Below are 7,441 nucleotides of genomic sequence, written 5' to 3'. Positions count from 1 at the left end.
GAAAACAGTTCTCAATGTGTGGGCGTCCCCACTTTACATTTGGCACTAAGGCCCAAACAATGTCACATCTGCTCTCCTGTGGCAGACACTTCATTAATTAATATATTCTTTAAATCCTTGTTCTCTGCTCTCCTGTGGCAGAGATTCTTTTTCTTAATAAACCGAGCTCAAATCTTTACTTAAAACAAAATCTCTCCTTAAAAGATTGGGTTTAAAACATTATATTTTTCTTAATAAATCAAACTTTAAAATAGAATAAATTTTTTCTTAACTAAATATATTTTAAATAATTTAATTTTCCAAAACCAAATCTTTTAAAATAACTTTTCAAATAAAACCTCAGATTTTATAAAATTTTGGCAGCACTTCCCCTAAAACTCGGGCTTAGCCACCCTTTTCGAGTCCCAGCTGAACCATTTTCAACCTCTTTTCAATCAAGAAATCAAATACATATTCATCAAATTCAATCATTCCAAACAATCTTAAATTATTTACAAATACCCACTAGACTTTTATGGCATTCATAGTTTAAAAACAGTTAATTTCAAAACAAAATCCCCTACCTCCGTACGAAATCAAAACAACAGAAGCTCCGGAGAAACTTTCTGATCGAGCTGCTGAAGGAGAAAGCGTCAGAAATCGTCTGTGCTTCCTAAAACTCCAGTTAGCCGAACTCAAGGAGAAGAGGAACTACGTCACCGTCAACTTCTACCGGACAAAAATAACGTCAATGTGTAGAGGATGAGGATACGAACACTTTTACCGGATTAGATTTTTAATTGGAGTTACGGATCTCAAGAAATCGAAGTCGAAAATCTTATGGTCATGGAGGTTCTCTTCCTCACTCTCGGTTCCTTTCTTTCCTTTCAAGTTCAGTGACAAATGAAGAGAAGTGAATATGGATTCTTGATTAAGTGGCATTAGTTTATTGAAATGAAAGGACATGTGTCATACTTATATGTATATATATATATGCTTATGAACCACACTTCTTATTTCTTATGGCTTCGGTGGAAGAAAGAAAAGGGTAATGAAATTATATGACTATTAAGATACATGTGTCATGTTTATATATATAATAGCTAACTTTGGCTTTCCTTATCTTTCCTTTGGTTTCCTTAAGGCTTCGGCCAAAGGAATAATAATAATAATAATAATAATAATAATAATAATAATAATAATAATAATAATATTTGTCTAATCAAAATATATATTTTTGATAAATAACTTAAATTTAATAAAATAAATAACAATTAAATTAAACTTTAATATTTATAAAATTATATTTAATTATTCTTATTAAAAAAATAGTTTTTTTAAAACTACATCTCAATATAATATAATAATTGTAAATAGTTAATTATTTAATTTTCGAAAACTTGAGGTCTTACATTTAACACAGTTTGGTTCATCTTAAAGGATTTCACCCCTAAAAATACAATATTAAAAAGAAAAAGTTTTTTCAGTTTGCGCTCCATATATATTATATCGGCAATAGAAGCCGTTCTGTTTTCAAGCCTAATGACTTGAGCCGCAAGAAATCAATTTAGTTTCCAAAAAAAAAAAAAGTAGGGATAATGGTAAATTGGCAAAAACTCGTCAGACTGGCCTATTTCACCCGTCAAAAAATACATACCGAATTTTAGCCCGCTAAAAAAATGTCCGTTTAACTCGCGAGTTTTAATGGAATGGGTGGGTGGGCGCTCATGTAATCTTTTTAACATAAACCAAAAAATAAAACTATTTTTATACTTTTTAATTAAATTTTTTGTTGATTTATGAATTTTATTAAGCATTTCTTATAATTAATTGGTTATTAAATTTTATTATTTTGCTTAACCTAATAAAATTTTAAATTTTTTCAAAAAAAAAAATTTACTACCTATTTGGTGGTGTGGAGTGAACCATTCCCGTGTCCATTTGTCACCGGTAGTTCAAATTTCAAAGAACAAATAAAAATAAAAAATAAAAAATAAAAGAACGAATAGAGAAGAAGAACAACTTGAATATCATTATTGGAGCTAGAAATACAGGAATCCATAATCTTTTTGTTTTCAATTGTAGTGTATTCCTCTTGTAATAAAAAGAATGAAAAAATAAATCTTTAGTCAACAAAAATATTCCCATATGGTGTTACAATAAATAATGTGTCTCTCTTATGACCTTCATTTAATGAAAGAGGTAGGTAAACACCAAAGCCACCAACATTAGGACACAAGCAATTGCTTGATCATATGAAGCAGCACCTACATTTTGCAAACAAAAGTATAGATAAATAAAAATTGTCATCAATTAGAACATGATGAATTAATAATTTAATATTAAGATATAAAAAATAATAATAAAGAGAAAAATAGGAGGAAAATTAATTACCACTTTTTTCGTTTGTGGTGGGAATGCCAACATTGATAGATAAAGTTGCGGGTTCTGAAGCAGCTACTATTGAAATAAGGGTTGCAATCATGCCAAGGAAAACTGCCACTCTCATTGAAGAAGCCATCTTTCTATTACAAATGTTAATTGTTTATTTTTTTTATTGTTATTGTTTTTTTATTCTTCTCTCTCCCTTTGAAGAAAAGAAAGGAGAGAGAAATCACACAAAAGTTGTAGAAGAAAGATGTGATGAGGGTGGTGAGTTTGAAGAGATAGGTGGAGCTTCTTTTATAATAGCAATAATTGAGGTTGGATGTAAGGTGTATCCGCAAGTTTGGGAAAGCCTCTTATAAATTAGAACTTTTTTTTACTATTTAATTTGTTTTCCTATTCTTTTGTCTTCAAATTGGGAAGAGGCTATTTGAATACTTCTTTTTTGTGGCTATTCCTTTTTTCTATACATTTTTAAAGTTTTTAAAAAAAGTTAATACTTTTACTATTATCACTTCTTCATTAAATTTATCTTGTTTATTTTATTTTTGTAATCACACACACTCTCTTAAATTTAAACACCATTTTTGTTTTGATAATCTAATAATATAGATTTTATCATAATTTTGCATTAATAATAACTTTTATTATATATAATATTGATACACCAAATTTAATTTGGTAGAATTTTTTGGTTTACAATTAGGATATTTACTATTAACTATCATAATTGATTTTTTATTGATTTGTGCACACTTCAACGGATAAAACAGTTAATTTAATATTTAAAATTTTATCTATATATAAAATAAAATTTGAATTTTCAATACTTGATTAACAGACACAATTATAAATTAAACTTGGTAGATTTAAGTCATCTCTAGAAATATGCAGTGGTTGCAAATTGCATTTAACGTTACATAGAGATATAGAATATAGATAGATATTGATGTAAAAATTTATAACAAACTAAACTAAACAAGAGAAATCTCTCTAGTTTGCTCTTGAAACTAAACATTAGTATTTCTCAACTATTTAGATTTTAGTAATAATAACAAAAAAAAAAAAAAACTTGTTATTCTGGTCTTCTAAATTATCAACAGCACTTATGGGTCATGCTTGGAATAAAATGAGTGTTTTATTTCATCTCTTGTAGCAAAGTATATATAAGAAAGAGAACAACAAAATTGGATGGGGAAAAGTCTAGGGACCAGCAACTTTTGTAATTTGTGACCAGCACTTAACCATCAAAGGAAAAGTGAGCGATCTCTCACCATTGGATGTAATCTCACACCATTGAATACACTATTGATGGCCAATTGATGGTTACAAAATACAAAAATTGCTGGCCCCCTAACACTCCTCTTATATGGGAGTGAGCACTAATGCAAGCAATTCTACTAAGGGAAAGTTAGTTACAGAGTAGAAACACATGGTTGTTGACCTATCTCCTTCGGACGTGCGTAGAAGCATGAGAGGACGCATCATAAATACGAAATGGAAGAATTATGTAGGGTAGCTTGAGCCTGGTATGGTGCCATTCTATCATTCTGTTCTTATCTCTTCTGATTACATTGAATTCCTTCTATCTGTTCTAATTAATTCTTCTCTTCATTCAGGTCCTCATGCACAACGAGCATCGCTGCGTTTTTACTTCACTTTCCTTTCTTAGTTCATACCACTATTTTAATGGTTTATTTTTCTTCAAGTAATACTACAAACTCATATAGTTCCAATTTTCTCGTAATTATTCTTCTAAATCATCATTATAACATTACTTTTCCATCTGCATTATTAAGTACCTTCCATTTGATGCTTTTATTACCATGGCAGACAACACCAGAATGAAGGGTTTGAAGGCCAATGTCAAGAAGCTATTTCAGATGATGGAGTCGATGATAGAAGAGAACAGATCTGAGCGAGCTCGATTGAAGGAAGCAACGGATCTGAAATTTGAGTTTCTCCAAGCCTCCATTTCCTAACTCGCTAATGAGTCATCTCAGGCTCGATTGGTTGTTTTGGGTTCTCACCATGGCACCAACTCCAGAGAGGATCATTCTTGGCATGGAATTGCGCAACCAGAAAAGTAAACTGCAACTTGGCCAAATTTGATGGATCTGATGCTTTAGCTTGGATTTTTTCTATTGATCAATATTTTGAGTTCTTCCGGGTTCCTGAGGAGGAACAAGTGGGTCTCGCTATGATGCACATGTCAGATATGACAATCCCTTGGTTTCAGATGATGCAGCGTATATCACCAAGAAATTAAAGAGATCCCTTGGCAATCCCCATTGAAGAGATCAATTGAAATTGAGTTTGGTTCTTCGCTATTCGAATCACCGAGAGAACTTCTTTTCAAACTCCAACAGCAAGGGTCTATTTTTTATTATTATGCAGAATTTGTGGCATTGGCTAACAGATCCCACATTGATCCCCCGGATGCTTTGAGGGATTGTTTCATCAGTGGGTTACAACAGGACATTAGGTGCGAGGTCAAGGCGCAGTGTCCGCCTTCCTTGATGAGGGTCGTGAGCTTAGCCCATTTATACGAGGACAAGTTCTCCCCCAATCTGTATACCACTATAGCGCCGGCTTCATTCTGCTCTGTTAACCCTCAGACCCTGACTATAACCAACCTAAGCCTTCTCTATGTACAGGCTCACCTTCAATACTACAAGTGCCATCCCAACGATCCTCAGCTTCTTCTCCATAAAATCCAATTCGCAGGTTATCCTTAGCTGATATTCAGGCTAAGAGAGCCAAAGGCTTGTGTTATTGGTGCGATGAGAAGTACATCACTCTCTATCCCAAATTGTCACTTCATATTATTTCAACTTGGAGAAGAGGAAGCCATGGATCTAGAACAGCAAGCTGTGATTGAAGAGGTAGTAGATCCTTTACTACACACCCTTGAGCAACAAGTAACTGACTATCACCTATCCTACAATGCCATGCATGGTACCTCTGGTTCGTCTACTATCTGAATCAGAGCTCTCCTTCAAGGGTTAGAGGTTCAGGCTCTATTGAATGGAGGCAGCTCTGATAGTTTACTCCAGCCTCGAATAGCCAAATTCTTGAATATCCCAGTGCAGCATGTCCCTGGTGTGAGGGTGATAGTAGAAAATTTTGGCATTATGGATGTTAAGGGTTATATTCCTTCTCTGGAAGTCACAATGAGCGGGTGTAAAGTTACTATTCCACATGTCTTTGTGCTGCATGTTGCTGGAGGTGACTTGGTGATTGGTTCCCCTTGGCTCACGCAACTGAAAACGCACATTGTGGACTATGATGCTGCTTTTCTTTGATTCCTTCATAATGGAAAGTTTGTTACAGTGTATGGTGAGAAGAATTCCATCCCGAAGCAAGCTCAGTATCACCATATTCAACATCTTCTCAACACTGATGCAATTGAGGAAGTCTTCACAGTAGAAATTCAGCAACCTGCACAAAATCCAATTACTCCCTTGTCGCTTTCTCCTACCTTGGAGCCTGTTTTTGCTTAACTCCTCCAAAAGTATCAAATAGTATTTCAGCAGCCTACAGGACTTCCCCTATAATGATTTTATGATCACTCTATTCCTTTGGTAGATAGGGCAACGTCAATTCGAGTTAGACCGTATCAATACCCTCACCACCATAAGACTCAAATTGAGTGCATGATTTAAGAGATACTTAAGGATGGCATCATTCAGCCAAGCCATAGTCCCTTCTCATCACCAATCCTTTTGGTCAAGAAAAAGGATGGCTCTTGGACATTCTGTACTGACTACCGTGCTTTAAATAATATTACAGTCAAGGATCGATTTCCCATTCCTATAGTGAATGAACTTTTCAATGAGTTGACGGTTATGAATCTCGAATATCTATATTTAAGCCGGTCCAAGCTATGTGGATAAGACTGCATGAGTTAGTTTTGATACTATTGGGCCGATTTTATAGTGCCAAATTTTGAATATAAATTGTATATTAGAAGAGAATGTGGGTTGGGCTCATATTTTGCAAGTACATGTAAAAATAATTACCGTTCGTATTTTATAAAAGTTATTTTATTCGAGTGACACAAAAAATATTAATTAATGGTTTAAATTTTTTTTTTATAAACTCGCCAGAAAACAAAAAATATATTATCTTTAAACAAAAATTATATTTATCTTTATTACTCAATTTACCCCTCTTGAGTAAGTCAGAAAAAATCAAAATTTGATGTAAATTTGAAAACATAAATTAAGTACATAAAATATAAAATCGTAATAATATTTAAATTGTAAAATAGATTGATTTATCTAAAATTATAATATCAAAAAATTTTGAGAGTTAAATAAAAAATTTACTTCTATATTCTTGAGTATATATATTTTTACTTATCGACTAATATTTACCTGAATTGTGAGCATCCTTCTCTATCTATCCCTACTTTGCATCTTTTTAAGGGTTGAATTGTTAGTGAATTTTGATCGAAGAAAAATGGAGAGAAGGTAAGGATTCATCCATTTGAATTGTACAATAAAATTCTTTTTACTTTTAAATTTTTCATTTCATCATATTCCTTCCATAATTCTAAACGAAAAAAAAAAACTACTTTTTTTAGTCCATAATTAACTAGCATTTCTTTTTTCTTTTACTTATACTTTTTATATAAAATAACAACTCAAACTCCAAACCCATTCATGTTTTCTATTTTGTTGGCTTATTGATGATTAAAAAAAAACAAGTTGATATCCTAGCAAATTAAAACCGTTAGCAAATACACACCATTAGAGCCTATGAATGTTGTTGTTGTTGTTGTTGTTGTTGTTGTTGTTGTTGTTGTTGTTGTTGTTGAAGAAAAAGAAAAAAATATTAAAATTAAACAAGTGAGAAGAAACATTCGGATATTTTTTTTTACCAAAGATAGGAAGACTCGAACCCACGACTTCTTAGATAAATATAAGGAGATTATGCCATTTAAGGTATAACTCATTGACTAAACATTCCAATATTGACGCTTAGGTTTTGTGGAGATTTATATATAAGTTGGACATGTTTAACAAGAGTGAAAGATAATGTAGGTGAACGAACACACAGAAATACAAATAAA

The 7,441-nt window shown here is 32.3% G+C and overlaps 1 long non-coding RNA gene across 1 annotated transcript; it reads right to left on the bottom strand.

Annotated features, from left to right (window-relative positions):
- Nucleotides 1-1,985: 1,985 nt before the first annotated feature.
- Nucleotides 1,986-2,624, bottom strand: LOC112766910 (uncharacterized). The gene is made up of 2 exons (XR_003184618.3): nt 2,374-2,624; nt 1,986-2,246 (listed from the first exon to the last, which is right to left on the bottom strand). It is a non-coding gene; the product is annotated as an uncharacterized lncRNA (long non-coding RNA).
- Between the last annotated feature and the right edge of the window lie 4,817 nt (nt 2,625-7,441).

The sequence above is a fragment of the Arachis hypogaea genome, chromosome 17 (assembly GCF_003086295.3).
Source record: "Arachis hypogaea cultivar Tifrunner chromosome 17, arahy.Tifrunner.gnm2.J5K5, whole genome shotgun sequence".
Classification (NCBI taxonomy): domain Eukaryota; kingdom Viridiplantae; phylum Streptophyta; class Magnoliopsida; order Fabales; family Fabaceae; genus Arachis; species Arachis hypogaea.
This window is presented reverse-complemented; position numbering and strand designations above follow the sequence as displayed.